This window comes from Mustela erminea, chromosome 7, assembly GCF_009829155.1.
Source record: "Mustela erminea isolate mMusErm1 chromosome 7, mMusErm1.Pri, whole genome shotgun sequence".
Taxonomy (NCBI): domain Eukaryota; kingdom Metazoa; phylum Chordata; class Mammalia; order Carnivora; family Mustelidae; genus Mustela; species Mustela erminea.
The window spans coordinates 68,931,629-68,953,915 of record NC_045620.1 but is presented as its reverse complement, the minus strand read 5'-3'; the positions used below and the strand labels follow the sequence as shown (position 1 = coordinate 68,953,915).

Genomic DNA, 22,287 nt, shown 5'->3' with positions numbered 1-22,287 from the left:
TCACTGGAATGGGTATATGGAGGGGCTTCTGGGTAGGGGGATGGGTTGGCAGAGTAATATTTTCTGGCCTGGGTAGTGTTTATAAAGATGTTTGCCTTATAATGACTCATTAAGCTATATGCTTCGTGTGTTTTTCCTGTACCTGTTATGTTTCTCAGTAAAAAAGTTTGTCTTCTTTTTGGTTTGGTTTTGTTTTGGTTTAAGAGCTGAGCAAAACAAAGAGCTTTAGAAGAGCTCCATGCCATATGCTGCTTTCATTCCAGGATACTTGTCAGTGTCTTCCAGCAGTGCTACTGTGACCCCATTTCCCATTAAATTCAGCAAAGCCTGTTCTTGGGATAATAGGCAAACTCATTTCTGTCTACAACCTGGCTTACAGGCTGGGTAGGAAGAAAAGCAAGTGAGAGATCAGCAAAGTAGAAAAGAAAAACGTTTTGCCATCCAAGCATTTTCCTGCAAAAAAAAAAAAAAAAAAAATATATATATATATATATACACACACACACATATAAAAAATAATATAAAATATTATATTTTATATTTATATATAAATATATATAAATATAAATATTAAATATAAATATAAAACTGGGAAAGCCCAGGTATAGAAATGGCAGCATTTAGTATAATAGTATTGTAACAGCTCTCTGAGAAACTACAGAATCCCTCACTGTCTGTTGAGGTTTATAGCTTCACTTCTTTCAAATTAGACAAAGTGGCTTCCATCCATTTGATCCATTGATCTTTTTTAAAGCTGCAGAGTCTACCTGGAGATCAGTTTGCACCCCAAATCAATCTTTAAGTTATCAGCAAGATCTCTCTGAAAGCTAACTTTCCTGAAGTACTCATTAAAACAAAGAACTAGAGTCCACTGTGTGAGCAGTAACACATTGCCTGCAATGAGCGAAGAGGGCTATGAGCTCTGGATCAGACAACCTGCAAGTATTTATTGAGCACGGATTTTTCTATAAAGTCTTAATTTCAAATATGGGGTTGGAGCCCCAAATATATGGTCACCATACCTATTTTATAAAATCATTCTTTCCCTTTCTTCTTCCAGTGTTAATGAAAACACTGCTGCCCTTGTAGGTAAATCTGACAGATGACTTAACTTTTTCTTAAATTTTAAAATTTTTAGAACGGGTCCAGGAGGTTCCAAGGATATGCCCAGAACCCCCAAGGTGCCATTTAGAAAAGAAGGTTAAGCAGGCAGTTATTTAAATCCCGTCAGTCATTTAAGGGCCAGCTCAGCATCATCTCTCTGTTCTTCAAGCCCCTTGAAAGCTTTTTAAACTGAACTGCATAACCTGGTCTTTATTATTGCTGGTACTGTACATTGCTCTTCAACTGCTTTATGCTTATTAACTATGTGTCCTTATATGGTTACAAAGCTTCCTGAAGGCAGCAGTGATGTTTTAGGCTTTCTTGCACTCTGCATTGCATATAGAAAACACTCAGTACTGGGGTGCCTGGGTGGCTCAGTTGATTAAGTGTCTTTCTTAAGCTTGGGCCTTGATCCCAGGTTCCTGGGATTGAGCCTTGTGTTAGATTCTCTTGCCCTTCCCCCTGCTTGTACTTTCTCTCTCTCTCTCTCTCAAGTAAGTAAATAAAAAGTTTTAAAGAAGAAGTTAAAAAACAAACTCTCAGTACTCACTGATTTCATTGACTGATCCTTTAATACTTCCATGTATTCAGTCACAGTATTTACCAAAGACTGACTATACGCTGCAGTTATATAGCTATGAGCAAGCATATGCTCTTGTGAAACTTCCATTTTAATAGTTGGAATAAGGGAAAAATCCCAGGATTCGTCTTTTCCCCCCAAACTATGTACTCTAAAATGACTAACTTTCCCACAGTAGCAGTCGCTAAACCACCCTTCGTCCAAAAAGAATTCCCAGCCCATTCTGCTGCTTAGTAGCAGGCAAATTAAAAGAAAAAACAAAACAGGTTCAGCAGGTATGAATTCTTTCTGATCGCTCTGCCTTTCAGGGAGGTACATTCTTCAAAAGTCAAGGAGAACCTTTCAAAATCCTGGGGTGGAAGGGGATTCACACAGTTTCCCTTTGACTACTGCACTTCTCCCCAGTACTTCCCCCAGACATATACTGATGGTTATATATCTGTACATTTATATATATGCATCTCTCTCTCTCTGGGGAGATTGTTATTTTTAAATCAGTAATCACCTTTGTACCCTTTGCCCTCTAGAGAGATTTATCAAAGGCAGGAGGGTGCCAAAGCTGTAAACCTCTGCCTTTGTGATTCTCTTTTTGATGTTGGAGCTCTCTCACCACCTGCTCCTTTGGTCTAAGCAATTCCCAAGCTTCCACAAGCCTGGGAATTTGGCTACTTCTTAACCACAGTTTTTCATTTCATCAATTGTGTCAAAGTGGCAAATTTTATAGTCCTGGGACCATACTGATTTCTCAAAGTAAGTGTTTCCCTGATTTCATTTGTTTTGACAAAATAATCTTTTGATAGGAAAACTAAATACATTTCCTCCAAACTGCCCCAGATTTATTATACATATAGTATAAAAATGATAAAACTCTGTTCTTAAAAAAATTATAGTGCAGATTGATACAGTTGGTCCTGTTGGGCTCCCTGCTCAGCAAGGAGCCTGCCTCTTCCTCTCCCTCTGCTGCTCCCTTTGCCTATGCTGTCTCAATCTCGATCTCTCTCAAATAAATAAATAAAATATTTTTTAAAAATCACCCAGGGTTGCTAACAGGCCAAAAACATGCAGTAAGTACAATAATACTTATTGAATGAATGAATTAAATTCACTTATTTTATCCACCATTCCCAGATACTTCATATCTAAAGAATGGATTATCTGTGAAGATAAGGAAACATGCTACTAACATAAATAATAGGATTATAACAAATCATGCATCATTGAAAAATAATATTGCTATGGTCAAAATTTAGTGCTTTAAGCAAAGGCTTGTAAATAATTGTTCACCCGTTTTTTTGTACATCATTTGAGTAATCCAATTATAGACAGATGGGAAGATAAAAGTTTCCCAGAAAGGAATAAGGATCTTTTTCTAGTGGAAATACACAAACATTCTAAGTACAAATCCAAAGTTTGTTCTAGGTGATCCATTCTTAATACCCAAAGAATTGCTGTCAGAGGTAGTATGTAGTATGCTGTGAGGTGGGGCTGAGTGTCTTTGAGGTAATGTGAATTCACGGGTTTTCGTGTGGGGTGATTGTTTTTATTTGTCCAAGTAGAAAGGGCACGTGGGAAGCAGATGGCTGTTAATCTGGCACGGAATGGCTCCAGATGATTGTACTGTTCCCAAGTTGAGCTCTGAGGAAGCTCAAACTAAGTTGGCTGTGGTCAGACAATTGGTGAAACTTGTGGGGAACTGTGGAAAGTGTTTCCTACGTGTCCTCTGACCTGAACTTTATCCTGTAGGATCCCCTTCTCTAGATTTGTTTACCTCACAGGAGACTTTTGAAATGATACAGTCCTCCAGGATTAAAGGATTCTAGTCAAATAAAGCTCATGTCTCTTTTCCATACCAGAAATTACAGAGAAAATATTGAAATTCCTTAGGTTTCCTCTTTATACATACAAATGGAAAAACAGTAATGCACTGACCCTGTAGAGCCTTTATGTTAAGGTAAACAGCTGGTCTTACCAAAGCAGTTTCTCTAAGAGTGGATCATTTGGGTGGGGGGGCTGGGGACTAGGGCATAAGTTAGACAACCAGTTGGAACAGAGACAATATACAGTAACAGTCACCTTACAGGCAATACAATGGCACTAAATTCATATCTCTCAATAGTTACCCTGAATGTTAATGGGCTAAATGCCCCAATCAAAAGACACAGGGTATCAGAATGGATAAAAAAACAAAACCCATCTATATGTTGCCTCCAAGAAACTCATTTTAAGCCCGAAGACACCTCCAGATTTAAAGTGAGGGGGTGGAAAAGAATTTACCATGCTAATGGACATCAGAAGAAAGCAGGAGTGGCAATCCTTATATCAGATCAATTAGATTTTAAGCCAAAGACTATAATAAGAGATGAGGAAGGACACTATATCATTCTCAAAGGGTCTGTCCAACAAGAAGATCTAACAATTTTAAATATCTATGCCCCCAACGTGGGAGCAGCCAACTATATAAACCAATTAATAACAAAATCAAAGAAACACATAAACAATAATACAATAATAGTAGGGGACTTTAACACTCCCCTCACTGAAATGGACAGATCATCCAAGCAAAAGATCAGCAAGGAAATAAAGGCCTTAAACGACACACTGGACCAGATGGACATCACAGATATATTCAGAACATTTCATCCCAAAGCAACAGAATACACATTCTTCACTAGTGCACATGGAACATTCTCCAGAATAGATCACATCCTCGGTCCTAAATCAGGAATCAACCGGTATCAAAAGATTGGGATCATTCCCTGCATATTTTCAGACCACAATGCTCTGAAGCTAGAACTCAACCACAAGAGGAAGTTTGGAAAGAACCCAAATACATGGAGACTAAACAGCATCCTTCTAAAGAATGAATGGGTCAACCGGGAAATTAAAGAAGAATTGAAAAAAATCATGGAAACAAATGATAATGAAAATACAACAGTTCAAAATCTGTGGGACACAACAAAGGCAGTCCTGAGAGGAAAATATATAGCGGTACAAGCCTTCCTCAAGAAACAAGAAAGGTCTCAGGTACACAACCTAACCCTACACCTAAAGGAGCTGGAGAAAGAACAAGAAAGAAACCCTAAGCCCAGCAGGAGAAGAGAAATCATAAAGATCAGAGCAGAAATCAATGAAATAGAAACCGAAAAGACAATAGAGCAAATCAACGAAACTAGGAGCTGGTTCTTTGAAAGAATTAATAAAATTGATAAACCCCTGGCCAGACTTATCAAAAAGAAAAGAGAAAGGACACAAATAAATAAAATCATGAATGAAAGAGGAGAGATCACAACTAACACCAAAGAAATACAAACTATTATAAGAACATACTATGAGCAACTCTACGCCAACAAATTTGACAATCTAGAAGAAATGGATGCATTCCTAGAAACATATAAACTACCACAACTGAACCAGGAAGAAGTAGAAAGCCTGAACAGACCCATAACCAGTAAGGAGATTGAAACAGTCATTAAAAATCTCCAAACAAACAAAAGCCCAGGGCCAGACGGCTTCCCGGGGGAATTCTACCAAACATTTAAAGAAGAACTAATTCCTATTCTCCTGAAGCTGTTCCAAAAAATAGAAATGGAAGGAAAACTTCCAAAATCATTTTATGAGGCCAGCATCACCTTGACCCCCAAACCAGACAAGGATCCCATCAAAAAAGAGAGCTATAGACCAATATCCTTGATGAACACAGATGCGAAAATTCTCATCAAAATACTAGCCAATAGGATTCAACAGTACATTAAGAGGATTATTCACCACGACCAAGTGGGATTTATTCCAGGGCTGCAAGGTTGGTTCAACATCCGCAAATCAGTCAATGTGATACAACACATCAATAAAAGAAAGAACAAGAACCATATGATACTCTCAATAGATGCTGAAAAAGCATTTGACAAAGTACAGCATCCCTTCCTGATCAAAACTCTTCAAAGTGTAGGGATAGAGGGCACATACCTCAATATCATCAAAGCCATCTATGAAAAACCCACCGCAAATATCATTCTCAATGGAGAAAAACTGAAAGCTTTTCCGCTAAGATCAGGAACACGGCAGGGATGTCCATTATCACCACTGCTATTCAACATAGTACTAGAAGTCCTAGCCTCAGCAATCAGACAACAAAAGGAAATTAAAGGCATCCAAATCGGCAAAGAAGAAGTCAAATTATCACTCTTCGCAGATGATATGATACTATATGTGGAAAACCCAAAAGACTCCACTCCAAAACTGCTAGAACTTATACAGGAATTCAGTAAAGTGTCAGGATATAAAATCAATGCACAGAAATCAGTTGCATTTCTCTACACCAACAACAAGACAGAAGAAAGAGAAATTAAGGAGTCCATCCCATTTACAATTGCACCCCAAACCATAAGATACCTAGGAATAAACCTAACCAAAGAGGCACAGAATCTATACTCAGAAAACTATAAAGTACTCATGAAAGAAATTGAGGAAGACACAAAGAAATGGAAAAATGTTCCATGCTCCTGGATTGGAAGAATAAATATTGTGAAAATGTCTATGCTACCTAAAGCAATCTACACATTTAAAGAGTGGATCATTTGGGTGGGGGGGCTGGGAACTAGGGCATAAGTTAGACAACCAGTTGAGTATTTCTATCTCTTGAAGAACTGATAACTTACAACCCTCAAAGGAAGCATAGGGCAATTAATTTTGGCTAATATGTTGCTACTAACCTATGAATTCAAGCTAGAATTTTCTCATATAACATATATGAAACAGCCAGCTTGCCTATTTCCACAATCCACAGAGCTATAGTATTCTTTCTAACTTGTCTAATAAATGAATGGAGCTCAAAGTTTGAGGACAGGAAGAATTTGAAACCTGACCAAGTCTTCAGATGGGATATATACTACTTATTGACTACTGAGATAATTGGAGATCAGTAAAAAACCAATGTGAATCAAAAGTAAGTTAAATAAAAAAATAAATAAATTTTTTAAAAAGTGAGTAAGTTAAGAAATAAGTCCATATGTTTATGTAAACAATAGATCTCTATGTACCCGCTCTTCTTGACCTATGTTGAGTCACATCTTCATTCATTTATTTAACAAATATTTACGAAGCTCCTACTACGTGACAGGCTCTGATAGGCACTGGGAACATGATAGTGATTGAAACAGATAAAAATTATGAGGCCTACACCGCAGTGTATTTTTTTACATTCTGCTTTAGTCATTTAAAGGCTAGTCAAAGGGAATGTCTCTCCTCTGACCTATTCCTCCTGCTCTCATGGAAGGGAGCCCTGGCTTCAGGAGCTAGAGGCCTAATCCCTAAGAGCTATTAGGAGTGGAAGGAAGTGCCTTAGGATTTCCTTCCCTGCCCCCGTGACTCTAAGTCTTCATTCACTTTGCTATGCCCTAAGCCTCCCAGTTTCCAAAATCTGGGGCAACCAACCACAAGCCTGTGTTTCTGCAGGACAGTGGTAACTAGCATTGGTTGACTACTTACCGTGAGCTAGACTCACACTAAGTAGTTTACACACATTATCATGCTCAAACCTCCCAACCTGACGAGATAGGCACTGATACTACCACACAATAAGCTCTGAGTGGACATTTCTTGGGGGCAGGAAAACAGCACAGAGTTTTGGTTCTTGGGTCTAGGTTCAAAAGAGAGAACGCATTTTTATATTGGTTATGTATTACTGTATATACTCCCAAGGTTACCCCAGATTTAGCAGTGGAAAACAGCAAACTGTTACTATCTCATAGTTTCTGAAGGTCAGGAACTTGGGAGCAGCTTAGCCGTATGGCTCTGCCCAGGGTCTCATAAGGTTGTCTATTGTCAGTGAGGGATGCAGTCACCTGAAGGCTTGACCAGACTATTGGATCTGTTTCCAAGATGGCTGACACATGCAGCTCTTGACACAAGCCTCAGTTCCTCACTGGCTGTTAGCAGAAGACCTCAGTTCCTTGTATCATCTATCTCCTCACATGGCTGCCTCAAGCCATGGTAGCTGGAATCCTCCAGAAAGACTAATCCAAGAGAAAGCATGGCAGAAGCCACAGTGTCTTTTTGTATCCTAGCCTCAGAAGTAAGATTCTGTCACTTCTGCCATGTTCTATCCATCACATAGACCAACTCTGATATAATGTAGGAGAGAACTCCACCAGGGCATGCCTTCCTGGAGGTGTGGATTATTGGAAAACCATCTCATGTTCCATTTGGGGATTATTAAAACCAATTGGGGATTATTATATCAGTTTTTATTTTAGTAGAAATTAGGTTGGTACCACTGTCAGACTGGCATGCTGAGGTTTTTTGATTTTCATTTTATAGATGTTAGGAACTTAGACATTTGCTCAAGGTAATACTACTATTAGTAGGAGAGAAGGATTCTGATGCCAGATGGCAGAGGTCAGTCTCCCAACCAGAACTCTATAAGGTCCTACCCTCCAAAGGCAGACCATACTCTCATAATGCCTTCTAACCACCAGTCTGAAGCCAAGGAATAGGGGAGGGGGAGCCAAGGCCAAAAATGGGGTATAGCCTGAGTCCTACTCAAGATTCCCATGAGGATGTATATGGTAGAGCATCCTAGAAAACAGGAAGGTAAATATATGGTTAGATTATAAGAACACTCAGGACCAGAGAGACAGTGAGACAGTTAAAGAAAGAGATCTCCTGCTTCCAATGGGGTGATTGAGGTCTTCATTTCCTAACATGTGTGAAAGTGACATGAGAAATCTGGTATTGGTACAAAGTACTGCAAGGGTGCTTTTCCTTAATGCCAAATAATTAACCCAATAAAAGGAAAAGATACAGACACTTGCCTTGGCAAGGTAAAAGAAACACAAATTACAGTCATTAATGTGAACCATTTGCCATTTGTGTCTGGCTAATATAACTACATCCAGGAATAAATGCAAGGAAAGCATGGATTCTGAAGTACAGGTAGGAGACTCTGAAAAGTTCTTTTACTGGATATTTCTCTTGGGACTGGCTCTGCCCTACATTCTCCTTCCAAAAATTAAATAGAAAGTACCTATTCCTCTTGAAAAATGATCTTTGCCCTAGAGATCCCATGGATAATGACCCAGAAGGGTACAGTCAGTCATACAAGAAATCTGTTAGAGGGGTGTCTGGGTAGCTCAGTTGGTTAAGTGCCTGCCTTCAGCTCAGGTCGTGATCTCGGGGTTCTGGGATTGAGTCCTGAGTTGGGCTCCTTGCTCAGTGGGGAGTCTGCTTCTCCCCCTCCAGCTCCCCCTGCTCATTCCCTCTATCTCTGTCAAATCAACAGGGAGTCTGTTCCTCCTTCTGTCTTTCATCCCACTTGTGCTCTCTCTCTCTCAAACAAATAAATGATCTTTTAAAAAGTAAATTCTGTTAGACATGATGCCAAATTAAGAAGCTTATGTGTTTCTTCCTCCTCTGCAAAACCTTCCTCGATGTTGCTGTGGTGGTCCAGATACTGCCTCTACCTCTTTTGCCCAAATGGGAGTTTGGATTAAGTGTGAAGAAGGAAAAGTTAGTCATTGGAAACCATGGAGGACTAGGAAGGTTGTACTGCCCTAGGGGATGTTGTGGAACTCTTCCCAGTTATCCTCAGTGACCTGACTCCTTACCCTCTTTTCTTTTTTCTACAGGTCTAAAAAATTCAGCTCTTTTCTTTTTCTTTCTGACCTATTAATACCTACTATACTTCTTGGTTCTCATTTTCCTCCAAGAGTGGTTGTGGAATAGTATGTATCCCTTCCTTGCTGGGCACCAAAATAAGTACATAGGCCCTTTCAATCCTAAGGACTTTTTGAGGGGGGCATCATGGGGAAACAGAGGGTCTAAAAAAATAACAACATGAAGAAGTTATGAAGTCTCCAAAAACCTTACACAGCATTTAACTTTATCCTTATCTGCTACCCAGAAGTGTAGATGGCTCCTTTTCTGCCTCTGAGGGTGGAGCTCTCATCAGAGCTCCTCCTTTCTGCACCTCTTCCCTCCCTTATCTTGTTCCCACAGACCCCTTCCTCCTTCCCTGGTGGCCTCACTTTCAAGATGTGTACAGTTTGTGTGTTGACACGAAGATATTCAAATACTCCCGTATCCACAGAATCATTTACTGTCAGAGTCCCTCTGAGACCTCTCTCTCAATGCCTCTCTCATGCTACCTCAGACCTTTTATGATCTTAACAGAGCATAAAAAACTGCAGTTGAGGGGAAGGGGACATTGGGAGTGGCAAAACTACAGATTTGGGGAAGATACCAAAGATAACATCATTCTTACTTTGCCATTTTGCTGAGGGCCCTTCATAACTGGTCTGAGTGCTTCTGGCCATGATCTCTAGGTGAAGCATTTCATAGACTGCTCTAAATGGGTGTTCTCTGAAACTGTGAATGTGAGTCTGGACACTGCAGATACTGAAGTGTGAATCAGAGGAATCCAGTCTGGCATAACCAGGAAGCTACTATGGGACAGACCAGTTACCTGCCACGATGTGGTAATATCACACACAAGGATAAAACTTGATAGCCTTGGTTTACTAAATGGGCATAAAAAAAAAAATAGTCATTTTGGGGGGTGCCTGGATAGCTCAGTCAGTTAAATGTCTGCCTTGGGTTCAAGTCCTGATCCTGGGGTCCTGGGATCCAGCCCTAGGTTCGGCTGCCTGCTCAGCTGGGAGTCTGCTTCTCCCTCTTTCTCTGCCCCTCCCCCTGGTTACGTTCTCTCACTCTCTCTGTCTCAAATAAATAAATAAAATTAAAAAAAAATACTAGTCATTTTTTTATAGTGGAAGGGTGAGTACATTCAAAGTCCACTTATAAAAATGTCTCCAATTCTTGGTGTGCTTAAAGCATTCAACAAAAAGAGATTCAACAAAGGGTAGAAACTGGAAGCTGAATATTGATAGTATCTCAAAGGACTCAGAAATAGTTGGGTAACTCAGGTATAGCTTATTAATAGTTCAGGCTTTAGTGATATGAAATATGCTTTATGGGACACGTCTCTTGAAGGTCACTCGTACAGCTTAATTTCTCATTTATATTTAAACGACGTGGTCCTAGTGCTGAGTGCCTCTCGGCATCATCAGTGATAACTGAGCCTGGTCTCCTTAGTACCCTTGATTTCTAGCCCCTCTCCATAGGGACAGTTATATTCTACACCCAGTCCCAGGAGAGGAAACAAATGCAGGTTCGGGGACCAAAAGTATTCATGATAATAGATAACTACTTGGAGGCATTTTACAGAAGTAATTTTGTATCCTGAAAGCTATTTAATTGGGGGCATATTTTTTTTAAATTTTTTTTATTTTTTATAAACATATATTTTTATCCCCAGGGGTTGGGGCATATTTTTATGAGATAAGATTTCTGTATGGTATGTATGCTTAAGTTAAAAATTGATCTTAAACTTGAAAGATAAAAAAACCCTACATTGGAGAAGGCAGCTGATGACATAATGGTTTGGAGAAGTTAAAAAAAAAAAGAAAAACAGGTCAAAAAAGAAAACACAGGGGTGCCTGTTTGGCTTATTTGGTAGAGCGTGCAACTCTTGATCCTGGGGTTGTGTGTTCAAGCCCCTTTTTGGGTGTGGAGAATACTTAAAAATAAGACCTTAAAAAGAAAAGAAAAAAAGACAAGAAAACCCACTGGAGAATTTTGAGAAACTCCAGATGGATTTGAACTTGTTGATGGAAGCAGGGAGCAATATGACAGATTAGGTCTGACTCGAGTATACATAATTTTCAAAAGGAACTTAGGAATTCTCAGATAAGCTAAATTGCTGAAAGAAGGAAGGACCTCTAGGATTTATGACTCTCTGCGCATGAGTTTTGAAGAACGATTTATAAGTGTGGAACAGTCCTATGGGTAAAATGGGGGCAATGAACTTGTTGCCCTGTGCAAGATAGCTGGACTTTTGTTCTTATCCAGCCACATGGAAATGGTTATGGTTCCCTGAATACTCCATGTTGTGGATCCCGCCCCCTGTATCCCCATCCCATTGTTATCGACCCTGTTGGTTTCTCATAGCATTGTATGAGCGTTGTATCCTTCTGTGGTAGTTAATACAGTTTAAAATTAATTTATTTGTTTGAAAATTTGATTGTCTCACTTCATCATACTACAAATTTCAAAAACAGGGACTAAGTCTGTTTCATTTAGAATTGTGTCTCCAATGCCTTCCAAGTACAAGGTATCTAGTAGTAATGAGTAAATATTTTTGAACAAATGAGCCTTGGCATATTTTTTATTTTTTGTTTTTGTTTTTTTCTTTTGTCTGCTTTGAATGTCTTTCCAGTTTCTTTTTGGCTGATGATCTGATATTTATGTTTTCCAAAACCTAGCTTATATTACTACTCTAAAATACTGCTCCTTTAGAGGTAATTATGGTGTCATTTCTCTGTATATCTTCTAGGCATCTGGATTGCTATACTCACAATATTGTCCTGCAATTGTTTGTTTACATGGCTCTCTTAACTATGAGCTCCGTAAGTCCGGTGACTGGGTCTTCTTCTTCTTTTTATTCCCAGTACCCAGTGGCATTAGTAGATGTTCATAGATATTTGGAAATTGAAGTAATAAGTGAAGCTTATGTTTTCTGACCACTTTAACAAAGGAGAAGTCCTTTTAAGGACATGGCGAGCTGTATGTCCATAGCTCAGTGAAGGTGCAGGACACTAACGATACTCCCAGGTAACATAGGTGTTGTTTCCCCTTACTTTAGAAACTTGCTACTTTTCTCCCTCACTCTTGTGGCCCAAATGGAGTTTCGCAGGCCACTGTCTATGATACAAGTCAAGAGAGTCCATACATCTCTCTTGGGCAGGGGGCAGGGAAGGGTGCCTGAGTGGCTCAGTCAGTTAAGCATCTGACTCTTGATTTCTGCTCAGGTCATGATCTCAGGGTCCTGGGATCCAGCCCCCTGTTGGCACTCCACTCAATGTGGAGTCTGCTTGGGATTCTCTCTCTCCGTCTCCCTTGTCCACCCACCCCCACTCTCACACTCTCTATCTTTCTCTATAATGAATTTTAAAAATCCTTAAAGAAAAAAAAAAGAATCTCTGTAGGTTTTCTTCCTCCAATAGCTGAGTAATGGATAGCAGTTCTTTCCTCTCTGTTAGTATTAATGTCAAGGTATGAGCACAAGTTATTCCCCACTACTTGGAGAATATAGCCATCTCTTGAGAGTCCTGAGAGGATCAGGTGTCTACATCTAGTAAGATTCAGCCATTCCTGCTCTCTCAGGGTTTTGGTTTTATAAGCAAGTACATTCCCTTTCGGATTAAACCTGTGAAGTTGTAAGACTTACTAGCAGGCAGAGGTTCACCTCTCTACTACTGTTGGTCTTCTTTTCCCATTCTTCTCCCAACCACTATTCTAAAAACTTCTTGAACAAATAATAATACCTGTGAGATAATAGTGTGTGTGTGTGTGTATATATATATATATATATATATATATAACTGCCCCAATTCCCAGCACAGAGTTCCTAAAAGCCTTGTAATTTAAAACTAAATGATAAGAGTAGTAAGAGCACCCTTTGTTCTAATATTTGGTCTTTGACCCCCATTCTTGACAAAGAATTCCTAAATTCCTAAATTCCCTTGGAATTTCCTTGGTGATACCAGTAACTCTTGGTGGGCTCCTGGATCCAGGCTGGCCACTAGAAATACCAAGCAATGATTAGAAGCTTGGAATCTTTAGCCGCACCTCCCATTCTCCAGAGAAGGGAGAGGGCCTGGAAAGAAGTTAATAATTGATCATGCCTCCGTGATGAAGTCTCTGTAAAAATCCCAAAAGTATGGGATTCTGAAAGCTTCCAGGTCAGTGAACACATCCATGTATGGGGAGGGTGGCATACCCCGATTCCACAGGGACAGCAGCTCCTGCTCTGAGGATCCTCCTAGACCTTGCCCTATGTATCTTGTCATCTGGCTCTTCATCTGTATCTTTTATTATATCTTTTAGTAATCAGGTAAACCTAAGTAAGTGTTTTCCGAGTTCTGTGAGCTGCTCTAGCAAATAATTGAATCCAGTGGGAAGAGGCCATGGGATTCTCCATTTGTAGCCAAGTCAGACAGAAGTTGTGGGCAACCTAGGGACCCACTTGTGTTTGGCATCTGAAGGGGGGACAGTCTTGTGGGACTGATCCCTCTACATGTGGGATTGGAGGCTATCTCCGGTAGATAGTATCAGAACGCAATTAAACTGTAGGTCACTCAGCTGATGTCACACAATTGCTTGGTGAGGGAAAACACACCCTGCACATCTGGCATCAGAAGTGCTCTGAGTATGGGGGAGTGCCTGGCTGGCTCAGTTGGTAGAGTGTGTGACTCTTGATCTCAAGGTTGTAGGTTTGAGCCCCACATTGGGTGTAGAGATTACTTTAAAATAAAACTGTAAAAAAAAGAGAAGTGTTTTGAGTGTGGTAGTAGTGTGAGAGTAAAGAAGAAACACAGGAAGAAAGACTGGGTTGTTTTTTAAAAAAACGACATCCATTGGAAGACTTCTGGTTTTCAGATGACCAAATAAAGATGGTTCTGCCTCCCACCTCCCTCCCTTTTCTCACAAGAGTTGCCTTTAAAGAGTAAGAAAAAAAAAGAAAGAAACACAGAGTTTATCTTTAATAAAACTGAGAGACAGTTGTGACTCTGAACCAAAGAGGAAGATGGTCAAAGTAAAGTCCCGGTGCCAGACCATCTTGATCAGAAGGAGCTGATTCATTTGGCCCAACTGCAGTAAGGCTCAGGTATTGGTGGCACCATGTTCCTGGAAGACAGAGGCAAGGGAGTGGAATGGGGACTGTTCAAGAGTATGTAAGGAATAGCTAGACCCATAGGTTCCCATGCATTCTACAAGGGGCTAACTTTCCCCACCCTCAGAGATGAGAGTCGAGTCTCTGGAGAAGTCAAACTAGAAAGTTTCAGGAAATCAGTTACAGAGGAGAGCTGGCAGTGAGGTGTAAGAGTCTGAAAAGAGGGAAATGAGGACTTCAGTGTCAAGTTCTAATGGCACTTCCCCTCCTCCTCCCATGGGAGAGACTCAGCTCAGACCTACCTATACTAAAATTTAGGGACACCAAACGAAAAAGTTGGCTATCCACCTCCTTGTATTACATTTCACTAGAATATAAACCCATCTTCAAATAAACAGCTGCGAAACAGCTTTTAAGTATCTCATTTTAAGTTATAAATGGGTAGACTAAGATCAGTGGAGATTCGAGGAAAACCTCCAATATGGAAGTTAGAAACTAGAACAGTAACAACAGCAACAACTCAGAGAGGAAAAAACCTTTCAGAGAGAAAAAAATCATTCCACAGGATTGGGTAAAAAGACTAACACCAAATTTCTCAACAACACAGCTAGAAGCTAAGGGAGTAATCTATTAAAAATCTGAGTAAAACTTATGGGGTGCCTGGCTCTGGCTGGTTCAGTAGCCTTGATCTTGAGGTTGTGAGTTAAGGCCCCATGTTGGGTATAGAGATTACTTTAAAAAAAAAAATCTTAATTAAAAAAAAAAAAAGAAAAGAAAAAGCCCAGGTAAAATTTATTTTCAGCCTGGAGTTTTATACCCATGCACCCAAACAAACCATTGATTATGTGTAAGGATAAGATATACACATTTTCATACAGGCAAAATCTCAAAAAGATATTCCATTCACATATCCTTTCTCAATAAATCACTACATGATATGTTCCACCAAATGAAGAAATAAGCCAAGAAAGAGCACAGTGGATTCAGGGAAGAAGGGATCCAAGACTGGAGTAAGAAGTCACCATGTAAGTTAAGTGGGATGGAGGGCTCCAGGAAGGATGCTGTCAGGGGGGAACAAAACAGAGCTACTAGATTATCTAACAGGTTCGGTCATATGAGAATTTTTAGTGAGAAGCATTTTCTAGAACTGTCGGTGGGTATGGAAACACAATTTGTTCAATGAAATGAAATCTGAGGAAAGGACAAAATAAAGGCAGTTATCAACTTCAGGACAAGCTAAAAGACAGAAAGAAAAGAAAACTAAAAGAAAGACAAGCTAAAAGAAAGAAAATGCAATCATTGTTCTTGACTCATTGGCAAACAGTACTTACAGTCCTATTAATTAACACTGAATATGGATTCAGCCAAAAAATATGATACAACTATGTTGGGGGGTAAGGGAAGGGGCAGAGGAAGAGTGCTAATTGCCTTGCCTGCAATGAAAGAAAATCAATAGATAATATCTAACTTGATGACTGAGAGGATCACATGCTGAGAATCTTGGAGGCAGATAGAAACAACTATAAAAGCTGGAAATGATTGTGTCTGTAAAATAGCATGGTGAGGGTGGAATGGAGCTGTGTGAAAATATTGTTGGTTTTTTGTTATAGGCTTTGGGGCACTATGTGACCTTTTAAATTATGTGCATATATTGCTTTGATAAGTAAAAATTAGTTTAAAAATGTCAAGGGACACCAAATTATTGCACAGCTCAGTTGCCCGCGTGTGGCATTATGGCTCTGCTTTTATGCTTGAAGGATTGAAGATGTGATCAGAGAGTGGGTCAGAGAATGGGTCATGAAGGGCCTCGTGTGCCAACCCAAAGAGCTTGAATTTTATTGTACAGGGAATGGAGAGGCTTCAGGGATCTTAAACAATGGAATAATAGGATCAGACATGCTCTCTGAGCATTAGCTTCCTAGACCAGGTTGGCTTGGGAAGGACTATAATGGCACTTTTTCCCTCACCAACATTTTATTATGAACAATTTCAAATGTTTTAGTTACTAGCTTTAAATTTCTATTTATTTATTTTACTATTTTATTATACATTATTAAATAATTATAAATTATTTAAATTTATGATGAAAATTTTTCAGAAAAATTGGCTTATGCCACAAATATTCATATGACTACCTAGATTCTATGATTAACATTTTACCGTATTTGCCTTCTCACATAATGTCCCATCTGTCTATTCCTCTGTCCACCCATCAATCCAGCTGATACTTTTGATACATTGAGAGACATCAATATATTTCATCTCTTAACACTTCAGCATGTATATCATTTATGAGAGTTCTTTTTACAGAAGAGGAAAGTATAGACTGTGGAATCAGATAGACCTATTTCAATCTCAGATAATAATTTTGCTGTTAGATTATTCAATGTAACAGTTTGTTTGGGGGTCTTCATTTTAAAGAAAGAGTAGAATTATAATTGCTTATTCCTTGACTTTCACTAGCACAAAATTGTATCTACATTGGTATAACCTACTTTTTAAAATGTTCTTCAGTAACGTAAACATTTATTTTTCTAGTTAAATAATTACCCCCGTGGCAATTATCAATTTCCAATACTAGTTCTAGACTATTAGCCTTGTATGTCAACCTCAGAGATCCTAGAATCTTGATCATTTTCTCTGCCAAAGAGGAGAAGGAGTGCAACCCTCTTAGTGAGAGTTACCACCACTGTCCAACATACTGTCAGAGAGAATCTGCCTCAGTTTCCTGTGAAATAAGCCTTTGATCTTGGAAGATGATAGTGTTTACTCAGAACAGGAAATGAGCTCTTAGATGCCTTTGGGAACACTAATTGCAAGGAGTTAATAATTTATCTTTAACAGTTTTCAACAAATACTCATTGAGGGAAATCTTATCAAAATATTACAAACTCTTGAGTCTGGTTCATTCTGTCGACCACATGTTTAATAAATGAATTCAGCTTTAATAACTTCAGGAAATGGAAGCTTATCTATTCAGCCACTATCTCTTGATTCTAGAATGCAGAGATACAGGGATCTTGTCCTCAAGGTATACTCTGTCTAGTGGGAAATAATACCGGGGGAAAAAAACTAAAACAAACAAACAAACAAACCCAAACAGTAGAGAGTGATAAATAGCATTAACAGATGCTTCAAATGTAATAGGGTCAAGGCACATAAGTGGGACCAGTTTTGTGGAGAGGAGGTTGCTGTCATGGATCAAGGAAGCCTTTCGGAGAATGGCATACTTGTGTTGTAAAGGAAAGGCCTTGAAAAACCTCACCTAACATAACTTGAGTTTTCAAACTGTTTTATATAATGGAAATGTCGTCTTTAACTTTTTATTCAACATCTACTGGGGACTGCTCTGTGCCAGGCACTGGCCATTGTTCTGAGAATATAGCCGTGAGCTGGGGAGATCTTTGCTCACAGTCTAGAGGTGAGACAGACACTGAGGAAGTTAAGTGTAACTGGGAAGAACATTGTGATGGACAAAGAGAAGGGTCTGTAGCAGAGGGGACCAGTTCTAGCCCAGGGGGGGAGGCATGAGCACACAGCTGAGCACTTAGATGTTTGCCTGGTCAGTGCGAGTTCTGTGTTCCCTTTGAAAGCGCAGTCATCCTCACAGTTATTCTGCATCCTCTATAGGGCCTCCACCACGGACCAGGGCTGTGGTTAGCAGCTCAGAAGCCACAGCCTGTATGGGTCTTTATGCTCAGGAAGGCACTTTTGAATCTTCACCATTCTGAAAATAATCTGTAGTTTCATGGAGTGCCATAGAGTGTTCTGATTACATTCCTCCAAAGAGTTTTTACTGAGTGTTTATTAAAGTCTTGCCTGGTTAAGGACGTGAGACTGTAGGTCCTGAAATCACTTAATTTCACATTGCAGAAGTCCTGTGCTTGAAACTCTAACTCTAGCCAGCAATCTTACAAATGCCCATCATTGGTCACTGTCGGACAGATATTCACCATGATTTTTATGGAAGGTGGGTAAGAGGTGCCATCACAGCTATCAAGGATGTATATTATAGAAGCTCTTCCACTAATTCCCACCTTACAAAATTAGACAGATATAACCAAAGTCCATGCGAGAACAAAAGCCGGTTAACTCTGACACCAAAAGATGGCATCAGTAGGAGTGAATGTACTATGAGCCTTCCTGTTACATTTGTATACTTAATAAGTACTTGCAAAATTCATTGAAAACAAAGTCAGTTTTCCAAAATCCCAGAAACAAAGATGTAGCATCAGAGCTGGGAGGGATCTCAATGGTCATCTAGTCTAGATTTTGCCAACCAGTAGATTTTAAAGCTCTATCTGGTAACTGTAACCAAGACATTAACCAAGATGAACCTCTTAGACTCTTGTCAATGTCTCTGATTTTCCTGGAACCCTCCCCAAGGAGTATAACTGTGTTGATAGCCCCACGGCCATATTCCAACTTTACTTCTCTTCACATTCATTCAGTGGTTCCAGTGTCAGCACCCACCCCAAACCTGCTCTTCCTACAAGCTTTCCATCCTAGTCAGTGGCAGCTTGATGCTTCTACTAGCTCAATTTGGTTGTCATTTATAACTATTTTACTTTCTTCCACACTTGCTCTCCAGTCTCTCCAACAATCTTGTTGATTCCATCTTCAACATATATCTAGAACATGACTTCACTTGCTGCTATCCCAATCCAAGCCATCATCAGTTTCTCTTAAATTGTTGCGGTAGTTCCCTACTTGGAGACAGCATTTCTACCTTTGCCCCTTCCAGTCAAAGCAGACAAAATGATTACTTTAAAACCTTAGGTCATCTCATTCCTCTAATCAAAGTCCTCTAGTGGATTCCATCTCACATAGTGTACATGCCAATGGCCTTACTATGGCCTCAAATGACCTGCATGATGGGAGCTCTTCCCCTTCCTCCTCCTGCTTCCACCACTTTGTCCTCCTAATGCATGTGGCACTTTCCCACCTCAAGAACTTGTCACTTGCTCTTCCCTTGGCCTCCACTTCTTCCTGCAGGGATCCTTTCCCTGCGAAGACTCTGCTCACAGGCTTCTGCATCATTGAAGCCTTCCCTAGCACCATATTAGTGACATCCTTTCCCTCATCCCAAACCTTTCTTTTTCCCCTACTCTGTTGTTCTCCAGAGCATTTACCACAGTCCAATAGACTGTGCTTTGCTTGTCTACGTATTTATTGATTATCTCTACATGATCTTCATGACACAGAGACTTTATCTTGTTCACTTCCATATTTCTAGCACATAGAACTCTACCTGTCACCTAATACTTAATAAGCATTTGTTGGATACATAATACATAAATTGTAACTTTATTGCTACAAATATTATTACTAATATTGTTATGATAATTCAGATTTTTCCTTTGTTAGCAGGCTAACTTCTGTTCACCCTTCAAGACTCTACTTAGGAATTCCAAATTCTAAAAAGTTTTCTCTTTGTTTTCAAGATGGTGTTAGAAATCTCTTCTCTGAGCTCCCATAGCAACCTCAGCATGTCTCCATCAGAGCTCTAATCACATGACAATGTCTGTTTACCTAGGGAACTTCCCTACCACTGGCCTGGGAGTGGGATGTAGTATCTTTAATCAGAACTTCCTAGGACTTCACACAGTGTTTGGCTCAGGTTAAGCCTATAGCTGTTTGAAGGAAGGAAGGAAAAAGGGGTCAATTAAAAAAGAAAAGAAGGGGGACTCCTGGGTGGCTCAGTTGGTTAAGCAACCACCTTCAGCTCAGGTCATGATCCCAGGGTCCTGGGACCGAGTCCCGCGTTGGGCTCCTTGCTTGGCAGGGGGCATGTTTCTCTCTCTGCCTCTGCCTGCCACTCTGCCTGCTTGTGCGTGCTCTCTCTCTCTCTCTGACAAATAAATAAATAAATAAATAAATATCTTTAATTTTAAAAAAGGAAGGAATAAAAGGAAGAATGGATGGAAAATAGACTGTAATTTTCATTTCCAGTAAAAAAAGAACTCTGGGGCACCTGGGTGGCTGTCAGTGAAGCATCTGCCTTGGGTTCAGGTCATGACCTTGGGGTCCTGGGATCAAGCCCACTTTGGGCTCCTTGCTCAGAAGGAAGTCTACTTCTCCCTCTCCCTCTGCCCCTGCTCATGCTCGCTTGTGCTCTCTCTCTCAAATAAATAAATAAATAAATAAATAAATACAATCTTTAAAAAAAAATAGAACCTGTTACAAATTCAGTTAACACACTTGAGGGATAATGCAGACCTCCTTTTTGAAAAGTGTGCTGATGTCCATAGAACAAAAGCCGCACCATCTTAACAGTTCAGTGACATCAGTACATTCACAATTATTTTGTTTTTAGTATATTTACATTTTTGTGCAACCATTACCACCATCCATCTCCAGAATGCTTCCCTCTGTACACCTGAATCTCTGTACCTGTTAGATGCTAACTCCCCATTTTCCCCTGCCCCCAACCCTTGGCAACCACTATCCGACTTTCCAAGTCTGATTACTCTAGGTACCTCTTGTAAGTAGAATCACACAGTATTCGTTCTTTTATGACTGGTTTATTTCACTTAGCATAATGTCCTCAGAAGGTCCACGTTGCAGCATCTGTCAGAACTGAATTCCTTTTTAAGGTGGAATAAAGTTCTGTTGAATGTATGTACCACATTTGTTTATCCATTCATCTGTCCATGGGCACTTGTGTTGTTTCCACCTTTTGGCTATTGTGAATAACATTGCTAAGAGCATGGGTGTACAGAAGTTCTTGCTTTCACTTCTTTTGCGTATATACCCAGAAGTGGAATTGCTGAACCATGTGGTAATTCTATTTTTAAACTTGGGGGGGAACTGCCATAAGTTTTCATTAGCAGCTGTACCTGTTTACATTCCCACAATGGGCATAGGACTTATAATTTCTCTGTATCTTCACTAACATTTGTTACTTTACTTTCTTTCTCTTCTCTTTTCTTCCTGTCTTTCTGCCTTTTTAATAGAAGCCTGTGGTACTGCAGAGTTCTTAACATCTAAGTACATATGTAAATACATTTAAGCTCCCAGTAGTGAGTCTTTAGCCTGTAAGGCAGCTGGTGGTACTAAGGTGAACTTCTGGAATTTGTTCAGCTGCATAGACACTTATTCCTCTCTCCCCATCTGCTTTCTCCTAGCTGAGTCCCACCAGCCCTTTTGAGTGGCTTCATGGTACAAATTCTCATGATTCAGGGTGCCTGGGTGGCTCAGCAGTATTCAATATATACTTCGAGCCTTCCTCTCCTCTCTTCACAAAAGGCAATCGAGGAAGAACTATACACGGTTTACCTGCAGGAAAGAGCATAAAGGTAATAAAAGGGCTGAGTGAGTTATAAAGTAAGAGAGTGAGGGCAGATTCTATAGAGCCCTTGTGTGCCAGCAGCAAAGCTGAGTGAAGGAACATCTGGAAAGCCCTTTCCCCCAGCCATATCCCATATCAATCACCCCATCAGCATCACCCCTGGAGTCCAACTCTGTTCTTAGGAAGCTTAGGAAGTTTGGAACACCAAACATCATTTCTCCCTGCCCCCAACACTTGGGGCAATTCTAAATATTGCAGACAATTCTAAAATATTTCCAAAAACTTATGTTCAGGGAGCTATGATCCAAATATTTTAATTTTACAATTTTTTTTAAAGGATTTTATTTATTTATTTGACAGACAGAGATCACAAGCTAGCAGACAGAGAGAGAGGAAGGAAAGCAGGCTCCCTGCTGAGCAGAGAGCCCTATTCGGGCCTGATCCCAGGACCCTGGGATCATGACCTGAGCGGAAGGCTGAGGCCTTAACCCACTGAGCCACCCAGGCGCCCCTTAATTTCGCAGTTTTTAAAAAGATTTTCTATATTTGACAGAGGGAGAGAGTGAGAGAGAGCACAAGCAGGGG

At 39.9% G+C, this 22,287-nt stretch overlaps 1 long non-coding RNA gene across 1 annotated transcript in view; it reads left to right on the top strand.

Annotated features, from left to right (window-relative positions):
• LOC116595551 overlaps positions 1-21,906 on the top strand; it is a 48,513-nt gene extending 26,607 nt beyond the window's left edge. The window contains exon 4 of the long non-coding RNA XR_004287733.1: positions 21,539-21,906. This is a non-coding gene — a long non-coding RNA (uncharacterized LOC116595551). The remainder of the gene's footprint in view (positions 1-21,538) is intronic.
• The last annotated feature ends 381 nt before the right edge of the window (positions 21,907-22,287 follow it).